At 42.3% G+C, this 21,721-nt stretch overlaps 2 protein-coding genes across 6 annotated transcripts in view; one reads left to right on the forward strand and one right to left on the reverse strand.

Moving 5' to 3' along the window:
* Sdc (Syndecan) overlaps window positions 1-21,721 on the forward strand; it is a 225,044-nt gene that overhangs the window by 104,449 nt on the left and 98,874 nt on the right. The window lies entirely within an intron of this gene.
* Window positions 1-21,721, reverse strand: part of LOC117229363 (uncharacterized) — a 175,998-nt gene that overhangs the window by 73,383 nt on the left and 80,894 nt on the right. For 3 of the 5 annotated variants that reach the window (XR_004492528.2, XR_013034878.1, XR_004492527.2), the window contains exon 3: window positions 12,013-12,143. The exons of 1 other annotated variant lie outside the window; for it this stretch is intronic. The gene's annotated coding sequence lies outside the window, so the exon portion shown is untranslated. Of the gene's footprint in view, window positions 1-12,012; window positions 12,144-12,346; window positions 12,414-21,721 lie in introns of those variants that run through there. One more of the 5 variants, XR_013034879.1, reaches the window with a different exon arrangement.

Raw genomic sequence — 21,721 nt, forward strand, 5'->3', positions numbered from 1 at the left:
CAATTTTAACAGTTCTTTAAACATAGACGAATCTGATACAGTTAGAATTATTTTCAAAAATAATGTAACAATTTTTAGTGCCTGAGAATCGCCATTCGAGTACAAAGGGTTAAATATCCTTCTAAGACCAAATCTGATTAAAGAATGTTTCATACGAAAGTTTCTTCTTTCCTCGCATGGAATAAAAATCCGCGAATAAAAATATAGATTTCCATTTGAAGGAAGAAAATTGCTCCCCAAATAATCTTCAAAGCGATCGACAAAGAAGCAACAAGAAAAATAGTTCCGTTCCCCCTTGAAATCGAGTAACTTTTATATGCAACATTGTTCCCGAAAATGTGTTGCTTCTGCAACAATGACAAGATCAGAATCGCAGGAAACTTCCTACGATTTTTATTATAATATATGCTCGAACGAGGAGAAGTTCGTACAAGAATATCAGAAGAAAACGTTTCTACAGTGTCAGGAATTGTAGAAGACACAGTTTCGGTGGTTCTAGCGAAAATTCTATTCTACTTAAATGCTGTCGAAAAAATAAAATCTTCTTCGACAATCTTCCGAAGAAAAAATGTGACGCCGAGAGTCCTGACCGAGCTTTCGAATCGTTTTCAGCCGGTTCGAGCGTGGGAGGAGCGAAATAAAAGATTCGGAGGCGAATCCGCGTGAACGATCCGGTTACAATGGCGCGCAGGGTTTCCTCATTTTCACGGGCCGGCGGCTCCCGAATCGGATCAATGGGACCAAATTACTTTTCCATTAGCAGGCGTCTTCGAATATTTCTCCGCTGGCTGGTCAGTCGGTCGACGATCGGGACAGGCGAGGCTCGACACGCTACCGATATCCTGTGCTCCGATCCGCGCTCCGACGAACCTCCGATCGTTTACCGAACTGCCACGGATTTCGGGACAAGCGGCGGATATTAACGTCGCTCTCGGTTCTTCCCCGGTCCATCGCGTCGATGTCCGAACTCGAAGCATCCGATAATCATTTATTTAACCGGGCGACACGGTTTCGTAAATTGGATCCGCGTCCGCGAACGAACGTCCGCCGACCGGCGCACGTGTATACAAGGAAACAGGGAACCGGACGGCGGGAAATAAATTAGTGCAAAGATACAGTAATCGTTCGTCGTTATTATTTATTTATTTATTCGCGGCGTGGGGAATCCCGGTGGAAAACTCGCGGAAAGATTACGAGCCGAGAAGACGACGCGTGTGACGCCGGGATAGAAGAAAACTCTTCTTGGAAGAATTCCGTAGAACACTTTATGGCCGATTTCACTCTTTAAATCGTATCTTCGACGATGTTAGTGATTTTAAAGATTTGGTGGATTTTTGTATTCCATTCGCGTCGTTGTGAGACCTGTCACGTATTTAGTTTTCAAGATTCTTTTTGTACCAAGGGCACTCACTCGTTGATTAATAAATAATAATAATAATAATAATAATAATAACAATAATTAACGGAATTTATTGAGACGTTTCGATATCTTTTATTATTAATCGTGAATTAACACCTTTACGACCGCGCCAAAAGTCTACTAAATTTCATAAAATTAAAATACTTTATTATTTTATTATATTTAATTTTTTATTATATTATATTATTATAGTTTATTATTTTATTATATTTTATTTATGTACTATACTAAATAATAATAATAATAATAATAATAATAATAATTAACGGAATTTATTGAGACATTTCCATATTTTTTATTATTGATCGTGTGCTCGAATTAACACCTTTACGACCGCACCAAAAGTCTACTAAATTTCATAAAATTAAAGTACTTTATTATTTTATTATATTATATTCTTATAGTTTATTATTTTATTATATATTATTTCTGTAATATACTATATTATTATAGTTTATTATTTTATTATATTTTATTTTGGTATTACATTATATTATTATATTTTATTTTTGTACTACATTATATTATTACATTTTATTATTATACTATATTATTTTATTATCTAGTAACAATTCATCTGTATCGAGATAGAAAGTAACAACTAAACTGTGCGTATCTTCATGCGAACTAAAAATAGTCTGCATTAATTCCTAGATAAGCGAAGTCACGTGCGCGCACATATTTTTTCTCAATGACCATAATACAGTCGAAAACGATAAAACGGTAGCTTAAAATTCTTAACAACCGATTTCACTGTATCGCACCTCGACGCGCCTAGTTTCGTTATAAACGCATAAAAACCGCGGTCTAGCAATAATTTATCTTTATCGGCGAAGTTTCTTACAAAATAATCTTTACTCGTGGCCATAAATAGAAGACTTTCAAGTCCTCGTCGATTCGCACCGAGAAAGAGAAAAAGAGAGAGAGAGAGAGAAGGAGAAAGAGAGAGAGAGAGAGAGAGAGTCACAGTAATATTCGCAACGCTAAAGCGCCGTATAATCTTTATGACGGCAATTCCATTTATTTCCTCTCGCGGCAACGTGTTTCGTAAACAGCCACCGCACCCGGTCCTCGCCGAAATCGCGAGGCGTCGCGCGGTACATACCTGTTCCCGGTGAAGTTCGCGAGATCGTTCAACAGAGAGGCGTCTATAATGCGAAAGTAAAAGGCCTGTTTTACGAGTCGGTTCAATGGGATCGTTAACTTGTTTTTTTCGAGACGACGACGACTGTACGCAAATAAGTCGAACGCGAGGGAAGGGCGTCCGATCGGGTTGATGGGAAATTTACGAGCACGGGATTGGCCGGCGGTAAAGAAGCGGACACAAAAGTTGCCGTCCGACCGACTCGATTTTTCCGAGACGAAACGAGACGAGACGAGCCGCGGCGTCGCGCGTCGTGCCCGCGTCGCGCCGGAATAAATTGGAAACCGGTTCACGATCGGAGTTGCTCGCAAGTTGCCCGGGATCACTCGGAGAATTCATTGCGGGCAAGTTGGCCGATATATTATAGCCGGGCTGTCTCTCCCCTGGCCGGGGTCGATCCGCTTATCGAGTTCGAGGAGCCCCGCGCCGCGCGCGGCTTCGATAATTGCGGATCGTTGGCGTCGTTCAAGGCCAGCCGTCACCTAACGAGGAAGTTTAATTGAATTTTGAACGGGCACAACGGCGCGCTGATTAAAAATTGAACTCGAGACGAGCCCCGCGCGCGTCGCCTGCCGCTGGCTGGCTGTGCTCTCTCGCCTTCTGTCAGGGGAAATGTCGACCGCATCTAGGGATATTCGGGAAATTGGATCCCTTCTAATAATCGATGGCCGTTCGGCCATGATGGAATCGTTGAAAACACATAATCCAGGGAAACAGAGGGAGACAGAGCACTGTTATCGGCGTTCGAACATGTTTTCTTCGGATTTGGCCAGGGTTCGGTCTCTCGGACCGAACGCAAGATTTGTCACGATCGACCGCGACGTTTTGCGACATTCGAAGAAGAAATTGAACGGGAATTTAATTTATTTAACATATATAACATAAATGTGTCACCCGTATAAAACTCACACAGCACTATAATGTGTTAAATAATATTATATGTTATATAGGTTAAATATAATATTATTTAACATATTATAGTGCTGTGTGAGTTTTATACGGGTGACACTAATTTTTTAACCAGGTTTCGAAATTCATTTTTACTGTAATAGATCGAGCAAACCGAATGTTACCAGAATTTGTGATATGTAACAGAGTAAAACTAATACAGTAATGTCTCCCTTACTGACGCTCAGGTTCTGACAGTTTGGGAAGAGGAGATACGATTATTCGAACCTTGCGATTCGTTTTTATAGTTGTCGACAATCGATAACCATAAAAAAACGAGCAACAAGGCTCGAACAATCGTATCTTCTCTTCCAAAATTGTCCATTTTTGCGAGTCCATCTGAGCGTCAATTAGAGAGACATTACTATATTTACAGTTTCGGTTTCATTAATTAAATGACTTTCATATCGCGAGAATTTTTGAGGTTGATATTCGCCACTTAACGTGTTAATTGACCGGAAGAAATGTTTCCATTGCAAGCACACATATATATATATATATATAATATAATATCGCATTAATGCCATCGTAAGAGCATATCGTTGTACATAATATTTGCAATTGTGCTTGCAATATTATATATATATATATATATATATATATATATATATATATATATATAAATAAATAAATATAAATGTGTATATATAATATATATATATATATATATTATATATACACATTTATATTTATTTGCTGATACGTATTTGTTTATGCAAATACGTCGCTGACGACCTCGAAGTCGACGCGACTCCGAGCCTCGATTAAAAAACGAGTTTCTAATGTAAAGTAAAGAAGAAAATATTGCATGGAAAAGGAACACGAAACAATGATTTCGATTATATTAGGTCGAGTCGTACTTCCGTTTCTTTGTCGGACGTTTATCTCAGTTATCTCTTAGTTATTTGTCTTTTCGCTTTTTTTTTTTAATTCATTTACTTTTTGAAGTCTTATCTATTTAGCGAGAGCAAAAACTCGTTTGTCCCGGTGACTCATAATGGGTAGATACGAACAATAGATTCTACGTAGCTGCATCGGAGGTTATTTACGACTCCACCTAATATTTAAAGACCGAGTTAAGATTTTGCAGGCGACTATGGATGTAGAGGTAAGGTAAACAAAGGCGGATACGGAATTCCATAGAGCGCGAAACAAAACGCGCGGATCTCGTTAAGAACGCGTTACAGTGCAGAAGAACACGAACAATCGCCCCTTGTTCGCTACACGCGAACTCCCGGCATTTATCCATGAAATTGTTAAGTGTCAAATACAATATTATTTCGTTTTGTCGCTAAACAGCGGATTTGATGCGTTTATGGCGGAAATGAGAAGGCGCAATTTAAAACAGTGAAAGGGTTAATAAGGGCTAAGAATGCTGATGTATTCATTTGAACTCGTTGGAATTATTAAAGAGGAAAAAAAGTATCGTGCTTGGCTTCTAGAACTGACAATTACGTATATTGTTTTACAAACAATGACAAAATTGGATTCGTTCGAACCTTCTACGATTTTGATTATAATACGCGCTTTCAACGAAGAAGCGCGCGTAAAAATTTCCGACAAAAACATTTTCACGGTATCAGAAATTGTAGAAGCAAAGCGTTGATGCAGAATTTTTATTTTGCATAAAGATGCACAGTTTAGTTGCAGTAAATTCTATCTAATTGACGCTCAAATTGTGCACAAAAATGGACAATTTGGGAAGAAGAAACATGGTTATTATACAGGGTGTCCCAAGAATGTCTCGCAATTCGGAAATTAGGGATTCCTGAGATCATTTGAAGAAACTTTTTCCTTAGCGAAAATGCAATCCGCGGCTTCGTTTACGAGTTATTAACGAAAAACGGTGACCAATAAGAGGCGTGACCGGCTGGTGGGAGGCGGGCCAGCCAGCGAGCGCACGAAGCCCAGTTCCGCTCATTGGCTGGGCTGCCTCGCGCAAAACGAGCTCGCCTGTCATTGGTCATTGTTTTTCGCTAATAACTCGTAAACGAAGCCGCGGATTGCATTTTCGCAAAGGAAAAAGTTGCTTTAAACGACCTCGGGAACCTCCGTTTCCGGATCACGAGGCATTTTCATAGTTATAATATTTTATACTATAATATTTTTATAGTAAATGGTCCATTTATGTGTACAATCTCAGCACAAATTACGGAGAATTTACTGTATCACCAGCACACGAGTTATTTCAACTGGCTCCTCGAACTATCGACGCGGGATTCTCGACCTCGCGCGATTCGGCCCACGGTCCCAGATTATTCGGGCGCCACGATCGCGGAAAAATGCGGCTCGTTGAGAATTCCGCGGCTAAACGGCCGATTGTAATGGCAAATCAGGCGCGGAACGTCGCGCGGAATTGGAACCGGTGAAACTCCGGCGAAGAAGTCTTGGTGAACGGCGAGCGGGCGGCGAGGCGGGGGGAGGGGCCGGTGAAACTTTGCGAGATCCGGAGAAATCTAGTTACACCGGGACCGAGTGTAACAAGTAGCTCGCGGAAATTTCAAGCGGACGGAGACGGTTCCCGGCCGGTTCGCCGGAGAAGGCGCCGCGCGAAACAAGGGGGAACAGAACCAACCGTCGATGCTAACTTTTAGCGACTGCCGGCGGGCCGCAACTTTTTCCTCACCGCCGTTGGCCACGATTCAGAGCGAATCCCCGGCGGTCAAAAGTTTATCGAAATTGCGATTCGTTCCGTTCCATTATCGGGGACGAGATCGATTCGACAGCGGCTCGGCACCGGAATTTTCTGAAACGACGCCGATCCTCGTGCTTCCAAGGATCTTCTTCGCGGCGCGTTTCGATCTAACCGGAATGCCGTGAGAAAGCGAGCGATTCCCGCGCGAATAAACGAGGGGGTAGCGAAGAGGGCGGCGCGGAAAAAGCGAAACGACGATCCGCCGACGGGGATATCGCGGTTGGCCGGGGCAGCGTAGGCTGCTCGGGGAGGCTGGAATCTCGAGGAAAAAGCGGCACCGGGCCACTGGTCGAGCGTTTTCATGTATAATGGATGAGCGACAGGCGCCAGACGACCTGCGAGGAGCCAGCCCCGGGCCCCGCGCGCCCCAGCGCCGACGACAGCTCCGATTATTTCTCGGCCGGATACCGAAACGATTGTTTTCGAGGCCGATTCCCTCCTCGCCTCGTTCCTTCGTCCGCGTTTTTGCGTTCGATCGGGGTCGTCGTTCCCCGGCCGCGTGTTTCCAGCATGGAAACGCTCCGCGGGAGCGTCCGGGGGGGATTCGTTAAACCGGAATCGTGGAATCGCGCGGATCGAAGACGATCAGCGCGCATCGCGGGACGTGTTCTCGCGTTCGAAGCGATTGCTCTCGATCGGTCGCGAGCGCCTCGGTCAAGCGATAACAGCGAAAGCCCGGTGATTAGGCTGCCGGTCGATCAACGCCGACGGCAAGAAAAGGATTAGCCGGCTTCGTCGCGAACGGGCGTCATGGTTCGGCAGGAAATCGGATTAGGACGACGCACGGTGATCGGTTTTTATAGAAAAAATGGAAAAGAGTCGGTTTGAAAAATATGCCCACGATGCATAATTTATTCGCTCTAGCGGCTTGTTATTTGCTATGATGTTTTTTATCATTTGTTCATTTCGGACACGGCCGCATGGCTTCGAATAGCTCGTCCTCCAAATCATCCTGAATTCATTTCATCGTTTTTAAATTATTTTGTTCTTTTGGTAATAAATAATTTTCATAGAATTTAATGTTTAATGTTATGTATTATACTTAAAAATTATGTCACAGAACGCTATTTTTACTCTCGCAATTTTTGAGTCTCGTTCGATTGAATATGTGGAATTTTTATTTCATTTTTCACAATTACGAGTTCGATGAAGTGTTCGGTGTTCGTTTTGTTCGTATTTCGAAGAGCGGTGCCTCGCATTAATAATGAAATAAAGAAGTCAGTGACATGTAATTAAAATGAGGTGCGAGTAACTCGCGGTTGTATTCAATGGAACCAATTAACTTACCGCATTCTCTACTGAGGAAAATACAATCGTGAACTAGTTGTTCACTTAATTTGCTTAAATGAGGATTGTCTGTTTATTAATGGCTACATTTAATATATATTACAGTCGGAAACATATAAAAATAAAGTAATAAAAATAATAACAAATAATCCAAAGTTTCCCAAAAATGTATCACAAACCGCAAATGGATTCCTGAGGTGATTTGAAGTAACTTTTTCCTTAGCGAAAATGCAATTCGCGGCTTCGCTTACGAGTTATTAACGAAAAACATTGACCAATAAAAGGCGAGCCCGGCTCGCGAGAGGCGGGCCAGCCAACGAGCGCACGAAGCCCAGTTCCGCTCATTGGCTGGACCGCCTCGCGCGAGCCGAGCTCGCCTCTCATTGGTCACCGTTTCTCCTTAATAACTCGTAAACGAATCCGCGGGTTGCATTTCCGCAAAGGAAAAAGTTACTTCAAATGACCTCAGGATTCTCCCATTTCCATATTGCGAGACATTTTTGCTACAGAGACACGTATGCTACAGTGACATTTAATTGTAATTGCTCTGGACACATAAACGTAAATAAAAGTCTAGAAAGCAAAGAAAACCTGACATTTAAAATAAGAAAAGCAATAAAGATCGCATAGCGGTCTTGCAAAGCAATAAAGATTCGTACAACCCGAATCACTGTCGTCAAAGAATAGGCTGATCGTCTCGAATTGTTTCGAGGATCAAAGGGTATAGGCGGCGTGGCCAAGACTATCCGATGACTCGAACGCTCGCGGCAAGAAGACGCGCGCGGTCGGCGTGCCCGGAGGCGTGCTAAAAGGTAGCTAACAGGTAGCTAAGCCTATTAGCGGAGCCGTGGAGATCCGGCGAAAGGGCCGACCGTGCGGTAATCTTGTAAAGTACGCCGAAACCGTAATAAGGCCGGGTCAGATTCGGGACCCCGAAAGAGAGAGAGACCGGTCCCGCGCGATCGCGTCCCGGGCCTCTTCGATGTCTCGCGGTTAATGAAGCACGGCCGTCGAGACATTTTTTAATTAACAAGACGACGAGGCGCGACGAGACGGGCAGAAGGCGAAGAAGAAGAAGCGACGCCGACGGATGATTTTTGGAGCGTGAGAGAACGAGCCCGCGGCCCCGCTTCAAAGCGAAACTTGTTTTCACGTCGGCAAAGCTCCGTGGCTCGCCGTGTGCCGCGCGCAGCCAGCATTTCCCCGGCCGAATTTCTGTACGGGAAATCGCGCCACTTCCCTCCCGGCATAAATTACACGGGAAGGTGTACGTTAATTAAAAATTAAACGAGCATGCCCGCGCGCCGACCATTTCGAAACGTGTCCGTCGCGCGGAATTTCCTTTCCCACCGTAACCGCTCGCCGCCGATCGCGGAGGACTCGTTTCGCGGCCGTTCGCCGCGCGCGATTCGCCACGAATTCGTCGCGCGTTATTTTTCTCTTGCGTTCGATTCGTCGGGGTGTGTATCAAGGTCGAGAGCAAAGGTTCCGCAGCTGGCTCTCGAGCCCGTCTCGCTCGCGTTTCTTGCACTTCGTTCGCCAAGTTAACATTGTATCGTTCCAGCGGTTCAAACAACAATAAGAAAATAAAGAGAAGCCAGAAGCGGGTTCCCCTCCCTCCCTCGCCCCTTCGCCGAACCGTCCTCTTCATTTCTTCGCGCAACAGACGAGGACTCTACGAGTCAAGGACGCGGAAGAAGAAGCCTCTCTCCCCGGCTTCTATCTTCTCCTCTCTTCCTCTGCTCGTCGTTGCTCGCGTCTCTCCGTTCAGCCCCTGCGATCCCGGATCCCCTCCCCTCCCCCTCCCGGTGGTCCCTCTTTTATTTGCTATCCACGGCGGTGGCAGCGCGTCGCGCCGTCCCTCATTCGCGTCGCGGACCCCGCTAACGAACCAATCAAAAGAAGAGAAGCCCGGTTTCCCTTCGAACCGTCGCTGAATAAGCGAAATGAGGAAACTTGAGGAGGCCACTGCAGGCTGCACGAGCAGTCGCGAAGAAGCCGGTTGGACTTTCAGTAATCAGACGCGCGCGTTTTTTTTCCCTCCTCTCCCCCCGCGCTTGTCCTGTTCCGCCCCGAGGTCTTTGGCCGGAGACGCGTTTCCCGGGCCCTGCCGGTTGTTTCCCGATAGCGGATCGAACGAGAACGCGCGGAGTTCAGTAACAAACGGATATCTGGCCAAGAAGTCCGAGTCGGAGAGCAGTCTTATCATTTTCAAACTCTCGCGACGACTCGGCCCGCGAGCGCGGCCCGCAGCCAACGCTGCGACATTTGCTCGAAAGCTCGCGCGCGGTTCGCTTCCCAAAGGCGGTTCGAGAGCAGCGGTCGATCGGGCGCTTTTCATTCGATTCGCGGATCGCCTCGATACAGTAATGTCTCCCTTACTGACGCTCAGATTGTGCACGAAGATGGACGATTTGGGAAGAGGGGATACAATTGTTCGAGCCCGTTTTTATAATCGTTGACAAGTCGTGACTATAAAAACAAACCGCGAAGCCCGAATAATTGCATCTCCTCTTCCCAAATTGTGTAATTATGTGGACAATCTGAGCGTCAATTAAAAATTTCAATGCAAAATTGACACGACGGGAAAGAACATCGAATTATGCAAATTTGGAAGAAAACAGAATTGTTATAGTGGGGTATCCTGTAACGAATGTACAGTAATATCTCCCTAACTGACGCTCAGATTGTGCACGAAAACGGACGATTTGGAAAGAGGAGATTCGATTAATTTGAGTCTTGCAGCTCGTTTTTATAATCGTTGACAATTCGTGACTATAAAAACAAATCGCGAAGCTCGAATAATTGCATCTCCTCGTCCCCAATTGTGCATTTCTGTGGAAAATCTGAGCGTCAATTAGTTAGAGGGAATTGTGCAGAGCAAATTTCAATGCAAAATTGACACGACGGGAAAGAACATCGAATTATACAAATTTGGAAGAAAACAGAATTGTTATAGTGGGGTTCCTGTAACGAATGTAATTCGTTCTAGAACCGCATTCGTTATAGCATCCATTCGTATAGATCATATTATAAATTTATATTTTATATTTTAATGTTATCTTTATTTTAATATTATTAGCAAATATACAGGACAGTTATTACAGAGTACAGTAATGTCTCCCTTACCGACGCTCAGATTGTGCACGAAAATGGACGATTTGGAAAGAGGAGATACGATTAATTTGAGTCTTGCAGCTCGTTTTTATAATCGTTGACAATTCGTGACTATAAAAACAAACTGCAAAGCCCGAATAATTGCATCTCATCTTCCCCAATTGTGCGTTTCTGTGGACAATCTGAGCGTCGATTAGTTAGAGAGAATTGTGCAGAGCAAATTTCAATGCAAAATTGACACGACGGGAAAGAACATCGAATTATACAAATTTGAAAGAAAACAGAATTGTTATAGTGGGGTTCCTGTAACGAATGTAATTCGTTCTAGAACCGCATTCGTTATAGCATCCATTCGTATAGATCATATTATAAATTTATATTTTATATTTTAATGTTATCTTTATTTTAATATTATTAGCAAATATACAGGACAGTTATTACAGAGTACAGTAATGTCTCCCTTACTGACGCTCAGATTGTGTACAAAAATGGACGATTTGGGAAGAGGGGATACGATTGTTCGAGCCCGTTTTTATAATCGTTAACAATTCGTGACCATAAAAACAAACCGCGAAGCTCGAATAATTGCATCTCCTCTATCCAAATTGTGCATTTCTGTGGACAATCTGAGCGTCAATTAGTTAGAGGGAATTGTGCAGAGCAAATTTCAATGCAAAATTGACACGACGGGAAAGAACATCGAATTATGCAATTTTTGAAGAAAACAGAATTGTTACAGTGGGGTATCCTGTAACGAATGTAATTCGTTCTAGAACCTCATTCGTATAGATCATATCATAAATTTATATTTTTTATTTTAATGTTATTTTTATTTTAATATTATTAACAAATATACAGGACAGTTATTACAGAGTACAGTAATGTCTCCCTTACTGGCGCTCAGATTGTGCACAAAAATGGACGATTTGGGAAGAGGGGATACAATTGTTCGAGCTCGTTTTTATAATCGTTGACAATTCGTGACTGTAAAAACAACCCGCGAAGCTCGAATAATTCCATCTCCTCTTCCCAAATTGTCCATTTCTGTGGTTAACATTGTATATTATATAACATGTGTGCATTATATATATTTGGGAAAAGGAGATGCGATTAATTTGAATCTTACGCCTCGTTTTTATAATTACCGTTTCTCAACAATTATAAAAACGAGTTGCAAGGCTGCAAATTGTCCATTTCTGGAGACAATCTGAGCGTCAATTAGAGAGACATTACTGTATTCGCCTTTGGGAAGCAACGCGAGCTCTCTCGCCGCGGAGTAAAAAGTGTCGGCTTTTAATTCTCCCAAAATCCTGCAGACCACGAGACTACCCCGGCCACCGATCCAGCACCTTCCGAATACTTTTCAACCCCCTACAATATCGCTGTAACCCTTTACAATACCTCTGAAACATCGGCGGATCCACGCACTCGTTCCTTATCCTCGAAACGGGAGCTGTCCAGGAGCCGTAATCGTCGGATGATCGAGGAGAAGTATGAGCTGACCACTGCACAACGGTCCGGAAATTCGATTTCTGTAACCAAAGTTGTCTCATCGTTGTTTCAAGGTTCAAGGTTACGTTATGATAGATCGTCGAATCAGTCGCGACACCGGTTGATACGTTAATAATCAAGTGAAAAGTATGCGTTAACGTTTCAAAAGTAAACGCGACCAGCATTTTTCACGAAGTAAAAGATTTGTTTGTCGGTTTTTTTTATGGGAGCATTTTAATTTGTAGAGAAGTGAATACCGACCGGCAGCTTTTGTTGGAAACATTTTGCTGTTGCGGGATCGTCGGAAATGTCTGAAAAATTTAATAACGAATGATTACTGGAGTGCGAATTTGTGCATTCATGAGAAAAATGAGTAGATCAAATGCGTTGAAATCAGCGAGGAAGGAAATAAACGCTTGCAAAGTTGACTGCAGCCGGCAGTCAATGCGAACAGCTTTTATTTTGCATAGAGACCCGTAATATAGTAATTGGCGATAATTAGTTTTACTTTTTCAATTTCATAAGTTTGTTATATTTCGTCGTAAAGTTTTCTGATAAACTTGATACTTTGGATTTCATGGTTTCCGAGGGTTCTCAGTTTAGAGGTTATAATATAATATAAATATAATATATAATATAATATAACGTAATATAATATAAAATATAATATAATAATATATTCGAATAAAATTTGGTATTTGAGTAAAACATGCCTAATTCTGATGTACGGAAGATCCTCGAAGCAGAGTTTACTATAGCTAATATAATATAATACGAATAAAATACAAATATAATATAGTATAATATAAATATAATATAATAAAATATAATACACAAATTAATATAGTATAATATAAATATAATATGAATATAATATGATATATAATATAATATGAATATAATACGAATATAATATAGTATAATATGAATATAATACAAATATAATATAATATAATATAAAAATGTCATACAAGTATAATACAAATATAATTTAGTATAATATAAATATAACACAAATATAATATAGTATAATATAAATATAATACAAATACAATATAATATAAATATAATACAAATATAATATAGTATAATACAAATATAATATACTATAATATAAATATAATACAAATATAATATACTATAACATAAATATTTTGAAATATGAGACTCGAAAAACTGACTTTTGACCAAAAGTTACGGACCTCCGGCCAGGCCGATATCAACCGAACCCTCTTCTTCGATGACAGCGAAGCAAAGGGCCGCGAAGGATGGACGTTCGATCAAGTTTCCCGGCCCATAGAATCGGCCACGATTGTCCCTAGAAAGTGAAAAAGTTGCGGCCGCGTATTCCTGGTCTGGTTCGCGAACAGTTCAAGGCTTTCCGCCGCACGAAGCATCCGTCCTCCCTTCCCCCTCGCGACCCTTTGTCGCCGGCCGTTTTTTAATTAATCCATCCCGCGCCGCTTATAACCGATCGATCGATTGATTCCCGTTCCCGTTTACCGGGAACGCCACCACTACTACCACACCACCGCCGCCGCCACTATCACCGTTCGTCAACGGACGATCCACTCGTCCCCCTTTCTCTCTATCCACCTCCCTCCCTCTCTGCCAACACAATCATACGTCCATAGTCTGCGGCACATATGCACGAAACCTGTACACGCATAGATGTCCATGCTCACACGTGTACACCAACACCGACGCCAACAGAAACACACACGGTTTACCGTCGCTCGTTTCTGCCTGGCTGAACGACCGGCTATCTGGGGCGGATCGTTGCGGAACGGGATCTCTCTCGTCCAAGGATCGCGAAGCCTCCCTTCGAGCCTTGTTACTCCCGTCATTTCGTTGCGGCATTGTATTTGCTTTATAGTAACTAATTTTATAGTCGTACGCGATATTTATTTTTGTATTTATGTATGTTGTATATTATGTTGCATATTCGTGTAGTCGTTGTTTATATTATATTTCTTATTTATGTTCTTTGTTTTAACGAACTCGTTACGTTACACATTGTACAGTTTTATATGGATTATGTCCTTTGCGATCTTGTATCGTTAAAAATGTATCGTCGAAGAAAATAATAAATACAAAGTTATACAGAAGAGAAAAAGTGTCTTTTATATCTGTTCCCTGTTTTACCCACGCAAACGTTAACGCGTAAGTGCGGCACAATAATATCATTTTTAATCTTTGAGGACAGGATGTTATTCCCAATGTGCTTACAAGCACCAATTTGAGATTTTCCGTCTTCGAAAATGGCTCAAAAGTATGAAATTTCGATTTTTCTTATTAGAAAATGGCTGAAAGGTACGAAATTTCGATCTTTCATATTAGAAAATGGCTCAAAAGTACGAAATTTCGACTTTTCGTGTCAGAAAAGTGCTCAAAAGTTTGATTTTTCGATTTTTCCTATTAGAAAATGACTCAAAAGTACGAAACTTCGACTTTTCATGCCTGAAAAGTGCTCAAAAGTTCGGAATTTCGATTTTTCTAATTAGAAAATGGCTCAAAAGTATGAAATTTCGACTTTTCATGGCAGAAAAGTGCTCAAAAGTTCGAAATTTCGATTTTTCCTATTAGAAAATGGCTCAAAAGTATGAAATTTCGACTGTTCATGGCAGAAAAGTGCTCAAAAGTTCGAAATTTCGATTTTTCCTATTAGAAAATGGCTCAAAAGTATGAAATTTCGACTGTTCATGTCAGAAAAGTGCTCAAAAGTTCGAAATTTCGATTTTTCCACTTCGAAAATGGCTCAAAAGTACGAAATTTCGACTTTTCGTGTCAGGAATGTGCTCAAAAGTTCGATATTACGATCTTTCCACTTCGAAAATGGCTCAAAAGTACGAAATTTCGATTTTTTCCATTAGAGAATGGCTCAAAAGTACGAAATTTTGACTTCTCATGTCAGAAAAGTGCTCAAAAGTACGAAATTTTATTTTTACACTTCGAAAATGGCTCAAAAGTACGTAACTACGCTATTTCGACTTCTAAAATGGCTCAAAAGTACGAGAATTTGATTTTTAAAGAAAGAAAATGGCTCAGAAGTACAAGTTGCCGATTTCTCGACCTCGAACGATGGCTCAAAAGTACGAAATTTTGATATTTCAACAAAGTACATATGGCTCAAAATTCGGTACACGATTTCGAGAGTGCTCTTTCAGAAGTGCTCAGAAATTTGAAAATCTAAATATCACGCATAGAGGAAGAAAAATTAATCAAAAAATTATGAAACGGTCCAGAGAAAGTTTTAGAAAAAGTTCTAAGGAAGCAGCTACCAATAGACCGACCTAAAAGACCAGAAAATGGACTACGTAAAGGGCACGAAGAGGAAATTCTATATAGAAAAGGTAGATTAGGTGAAGAAGGAACTATGAAAGATAGTGGTAAGATACCATGAGTCTAAAGTACCATCTCCGACTGAGACAGGAGCCTCGGGAAGATAGCACCGATGACGCTAGTTATGGTACTTGGGACAGGATCGTGGCGGAGACTAGGTAAGACACTGATAAACGACAGACGATTCCACGTAATAAAAACAGATACGTATCTCGTGGGCTTTCGCGGTGCAATAGGAGCGTGCGCAGTAACCCGGTGTTTCATTGTTCGCGGCCTCCTCGAGTTTTGTAGTTGTAAAGACCGGCCCGGACTCGGGCAATTCCGTTTCAATAAATACCTATCGCCGTCGGTTATCGATCACCACTATCAGCAACAATGTGGCAAATAACAGACCCGATCCGGCCGGGTGGCGCATCTGCGCACGTGCAGGAAGCGCCTCTGCCCGTGCCTATGCCCTTTGTCTCTCGCCGTCTGGTCCGTTAAAAAAGCAAAAAACGCAGAGAACGATGGAGTAGATACCGACCGGTAACGTGTAGCACGACAGAGTCGCCGGCCGAGGACCATGGCGCGCAACAAATTGCCCGGAAAACTCCCGCAGGACCGATCTACCGGGTACATTAAATAAAGGCTACTTTTCTCTCTCAGGAAAAATCCCGAAAAACTGCTCCCTTGTCCCTTTCGCCTAGCAGGAACCTGCGACCCAAGTATGCACCTCTGTCAGCCTTCTAATCCACGGATCCGATGACCCCGCGCCGCTCCAGCGTACCCCGAGGAAAGTCTTTCGGGGGGAAAAGGAGAGAAAAAAAATAGTCTCCCCGTGCACTATTATTAACTCGTCGAATAGAGCCAACCACGAAGCTGCAGGCAGCACTCCAATCGCAGCGAGACCACCTCCCGAAGCTTTCTAACCCTTGGATCCGTCGAACACCGACGAACCGGGCGACTACGCGCAGTGGTGCCTATTTCTAATTCACCACTTCACACGTATTTTATGAAGTCATGTTTTTCAATATATTTGAAGTACATGGATTCAATTGGATAGAAATCTATTAGAATTACAATTTCTATTAAAAGTAGATTTCTATTAAAATTCATAGTAAAAATCTGTTACAATTAACGATACTGTAAAAAATCTGTTATAATTAAAGTAATACTGTAAAAATTCTGTTGTAATTAAAGTAATACTGTACAAAATCTGTTGTAATTAAAGTAATACTGTACAAAATCTGTTATAATTAAAGTAATACTGTACAAAATCTGTTATAATTAAAGTAATACTGTAAAAAAACTGTTGTAATTAAAGTAATACTGTAAAAAATCTGTTGTAATTAAAGTAATACTGTACAAAATCTGTTATAATTAAAGTAATACTGTAAAAAATCTGTTATAATTAAAGTAATACTGTAAAAATTCTGTTGTAATTAAAGTAATACTGTAAAAAATCTGTTGTAATTAAAGTAATACTGTACAAAATCTGTTATAATTAAAGTAATACTGTACAAAATCTGTTATAATTAAAGTAATACTGTAAAAAAACTGTTGTAATTAAAGTAATACTGTAAAAAATCTGTTATAATTAAAGTAATACTGTAAAAAATCTATTATAATTAAAGTAATACTGTACAAAATCTGTTATAATTAAAGTAATACTGTAAAAAATCTGTTGTAATTAAAGTAATACTGTAAAAAATCTGTTACAATTAAAGTAATACTGCAAACAATCGATCGTAAATTGAATTTCCACTGAAAAGCTATTTCAAGTAAACGTTCTATCGAACAATCTATTACAAGTAAAAATTCTATTCTTAGTCTGTTACCATTTACATTTGTATAAAATCATTCTACCGCAATCAAAGATAACTCTACTTAAAATCAATTGTACATTCGGTTCAAATAATTGAACAAATACTTTGCGAAGGACAACGCTCTATCTCGACACTTTATTCGAAAACGTCGAACGGCCCTCGATGCTCCGAAACGTATACGACAAACGCGCCACAGGGAACTGCATTTTGTCGCAGCTTTTTTCGGGAATGTTATCACGGTGCGACGCGACCGCCGCGGAGTTGCTAAGCGAACAGAGCGCGAGGGAGGCTCCCCTAAGAGAGGAGTAAAAATAATTTTCATGTAAATTCCTGGCGGCCGTCGAATCCCCGGGATCGATTTCCCCGCTCGGGGCCCCCCTTTCCCGCCGTTCCCGGCTTTCTTTTCGGGAGGGAAAAAGAGGAGCACGCCGCGTTAACGATCCGCGCTGGAAATACCCGGCGCGAGAACCACTTCGGCAAGATTGCTTCGTATCGAGGCCAGATAGGGCGCGAAGACGTCCTACCTGCCGCAGGCCTCCCGCCGCTCGGCCGGCCTTTATACCAAATGGGATCGAACAGAGGAAATAATTGTTTGTTACCGTCGGGCCCGCGCAAGCCCGAGCCCGGTCGCCCCGCGACGGGAGTGGATCTGGATCGGGACGGGAACGAGGCGGGAACTGATCGACCGGCGGTCGGGAGGGGTCGGGAGAAACCGATAGGAACACGCGGCGAGGATTTATTGAACCGATTCACCTGGGTCAAACGTTCCTCTGGATCCGTTTATGAATCATATTCCGCGACAAGCCTCGATGGCTTCCTCGCGGAATACCAACGCCCCCCGGGAAAAAATCGATCGCTTTGATCGGACTACTCCTTCTCTCTCTCTCTCTCTCTCTCTCTCTCTCTCTCTCTCTCTCTCTCTCTCTCTCTCTCCTTCGTCTCATTTCGCCTCCTCTTCCTGTTCCTTCGTTCTCTCCTTCGAAACTTTACTGGATCCATCGAGAGACACCCCCGACCTATATTCGAAAGTTTCGATGAATTTTTATTAATCGTCGATACCTGTGTCGACGCGCGGTGGTCGGTTTGCATACGAGACACGGGGAAATGCATATAACTAAAATTATAGAGGGTGTTCCGTAATTCATGGTACAAAATGGGTCTGGTAGATTCCATGGCCGAAAATAAGGCGAAAGTCAAGAATAACGAAATTGCATGGCTGGCTTCGTTTTCGAGGAAATGAAAGTTAAGTATCAGAAGAGTATAGTAATTTCTCCGGGAAATGCCAAATTTTAGGCTGCTGTGAATTTCCCTGTGTTAGTGCTATGTAATTTATTGCTACGTCGATGCTAAGGGTCGACGAGTTGCCTTTGAATCGTGTCATGTGGCTTCCGAATTGCCTTCGAATCGCGTCATGTGGCCTCCGAATTACCTTTGAATCGTGTCGTGTGGCCTCCGAATTGCCTTCGAATCGTGACACGTGGCCTCCGAATTGTCTTCGAATCGCCTCATGTGGCCTCCGAATTGCCTTCGAATCGTGTCACGTGGCCTCTGAATTGTCTTCGAATCGTGTCATGTAGCTTCCGAATTGCCTTCAAATCGTGGCACGTGGCCTCTGAATTGCCTCCGAATTGCCTTTGAATCGTGGCACTTGGCCTCTGAATTGTCTTCGAATCGTGGCACGTGGCCTCTGAATTGCCTCCGAATTGCCTTTGAATCGTGGCACTTGGCCTCCGAATTGTCTTCGAATCGCCTCATGTGGCCTCCGAATTGCCTTCGAATCGTGTCACGTGGCCTCTGAATTGTCTTCGAATCGTGTCATGTAGCTTCCGAATTGCCTTCGAATCGTGGCACGTTGCCTCTGAATTGCCTTTGAATCGTGGCACTTGGCCTCTGAATTGCCTTCGAATCGCCTCATGTGGCCTCTCAATTGCCTTCGAATCGTGGCAAAAAATTAGAAATAAAGAAGTTAAGTCGTCGTTTTTATTCTAGCATTATTATGTATTCATATTAATGTATACCAGTAATTTCTATAAGAAAAATCGCGACTTAGTATTCTCGGATCTGCCGATTTCTCCGAACATTTCTGAAAGAAGTAACATTGCATAAATATGCGTTTCGAACAATATCTCGACCGAGTACAACAAACTAAATTTCACCGACAAAATACACCGATTATTCTAGTATCCTTCCTCGTGGCTAAAAAATGAAACGAAACTTCAACATATTCAACCGGACATAACACGAACAATACGATATACGAAAAAGTATCATTCGGCCTAATTTAAGTACGTCAAATCCTGTCGAAATGATTTCTTCTCGAGGAACAAGGTAATCGCAATCGACTCTGTCAGTGAATAAATTTTGCATTATACGGATATTTCAGAAGAAAGCCGACATATTTCCGTTTTTCGGATAAAAGCCGACCACCGTGCTACGTTCAAATCCGCCGAGAGCGATGAGTTTCGAAGTGTCCGGATCAGGGTGGACGTTGATCGCTTCTCTTTGAAACGCGGCCGAGGCACGCAACAGCAGGTCGACGGACGTTTTAATTCGTCGACGATATTTCGAGCGGAGCCAACTAGCGGTTGCCTACATTCGACGGGAGAAAAGGAAAACTCGAGGCGCGGGGGGAGTACGAGAGGGGCGGGGGGGACCTCGCGAGGAACTTGGTGGAAAGTTTATTCTTTATTCCGCGGAAGGTCAGCGTCTGCAGCCGCGGAGGAAACGCTTCCGGTGGCTGAAAGGACCCTCCGCCGGTAATCATCGCCCGGGCAGCTTATTCGCGAATTTCGAGTAGTCGTGATAACGCCTCGCCTCGGAATAAGTTTCGTGCCGTCCCATAGAAATCTCGAGAGGCCTGCTAATGGATTTCCTGTCCCCGAAATTGCGGACAAGACCGCGACTCCTAATTACTTCAGCCTCTCAGCCGTCCTCGTCGCTCGCCCGCCTTTGAGAATCGGATCGGAACTTCGAACGCAGCGCCGGTTACGAGTTCGCGACGACGTTCCCCCTTTTCGAGACGATCGTCCTTGCCAATTATTTTTACTCCTGACTTCTTCCGCGACGCGAACTATAATCGATTAACACGGGGAAAATCAGCGGAGAAGGCGAGGAGAAGCAGCGAGATCGTTAGCGGCGAGGTAGCTCCGCGATATGCGGATCCCGTGAAACAAACAAAGATCTATTCGCTTTCACGGCGACAAAAGCGCACCTTCTGATAAGGCGACGCGAATCGGTGAAAGGGGCGGCGGCTCGCCCTGTAAAATGAAACGGGAGGTTCGTTCCCGGCAGATTTCTCTTCAACGATTTTACTGCCGCGTTACGTGTACGCACGGTCGACTGAATTATTTGCGTAGATTTGGAAATTGGCGAATCTATTGTACCTTTTTGATTTTATTAGGATCGGCTGAACGTAATAATGCGACTCAATTTTTCAATTTTAATTCGATTGAGATCGTTGAATTTTTGCAGTAAAATTAAAAGGGCGACTGGCCCGTTTATGCTGAGTAAATTTAATTGAATGAAATTAACCCTTTGCGGTCCATGCCGGCACAGTGGCGGTATTCGCGAGTCGTCGTAAAAGTCGGTGCCGCCAGTCTGGCGGCGAGATGTATGTAATTAAAAAGGGCTCTATATATCGTAAAATTTGTGTTGAAAATTTAAATTTATTTTCATCGATGCATACATAATGCATAAAATAACAAGCCAACGGAGGAGCGAAAGGCCACTAAGCACTTAAATTTTGTGAAATGTTTAGTTTAGATGAGTTAGAAGGAAATTTCCGGCACTAAATATCATCTCCAGCGTAATCTTCAACATCATCCGTAGACATTAAACTAAATAATAAGCTTCGTGTAATTCGTTCAGGAATCAAAAAAGACTGTGCAGTATGTTCCGACAGGAAAACTCTAGGAAAAAGACGAGAAACACGTACATACTGCGATACCTGTACTCGGAAGCCAGGACTTTCGTATCGATGATTGTTTTGCAAAATACCACTTTGGAAAATTATAGAAATGAAAAATTTATGTTTTTATGTATTATAAGTACTATTAACCCTTTGCACTCGAGTGTAAGATAATTTTTATATTATCAAAGTTTAGATTATAAACATTATTGAAAGTGTAATCGTTGTATGAATCACGAGACTTAATTTCGTACGCGTAAAATGCACTTTGTCTTGTAAAATAGTACTATAAGTCAGAAAAATGATTTTAGATTTACAATTAGAATGGCTTCGAGTGCAAAGGGTTAAAGACAACAAAACCGTTTTAACGAATTCTGTGTTTTTTAATATCCATATATTTGCTTTAAATCGCTAAGGGAGAAATAACGTCGGGAAGCTAAATTTGCTCCGATTAGCTGGAACTCTCATCAGAGAAATTTGCTGTTCGCAAAGGGTTTAACGAAGGCAAGCATGAGACAAAAATTGTCTCGTTCTATCGAGTAAATTATCGAGGACGAATGAGCGT

This window comes from Megalopta genalis, chromosome 15, assembly GCF_051020955.1.
Source record: "Megalopta genalis isolate 19385.01 chromosome 15, iyMegGena1_principal, whole genome shotgun sequence".
NCBI classification, from domain to species: Eukaryota; Metazoa; Arthropoda; class Insecta; order Hymenoptera; family Halictidae; genus Megalopta; species Megalopta genalis.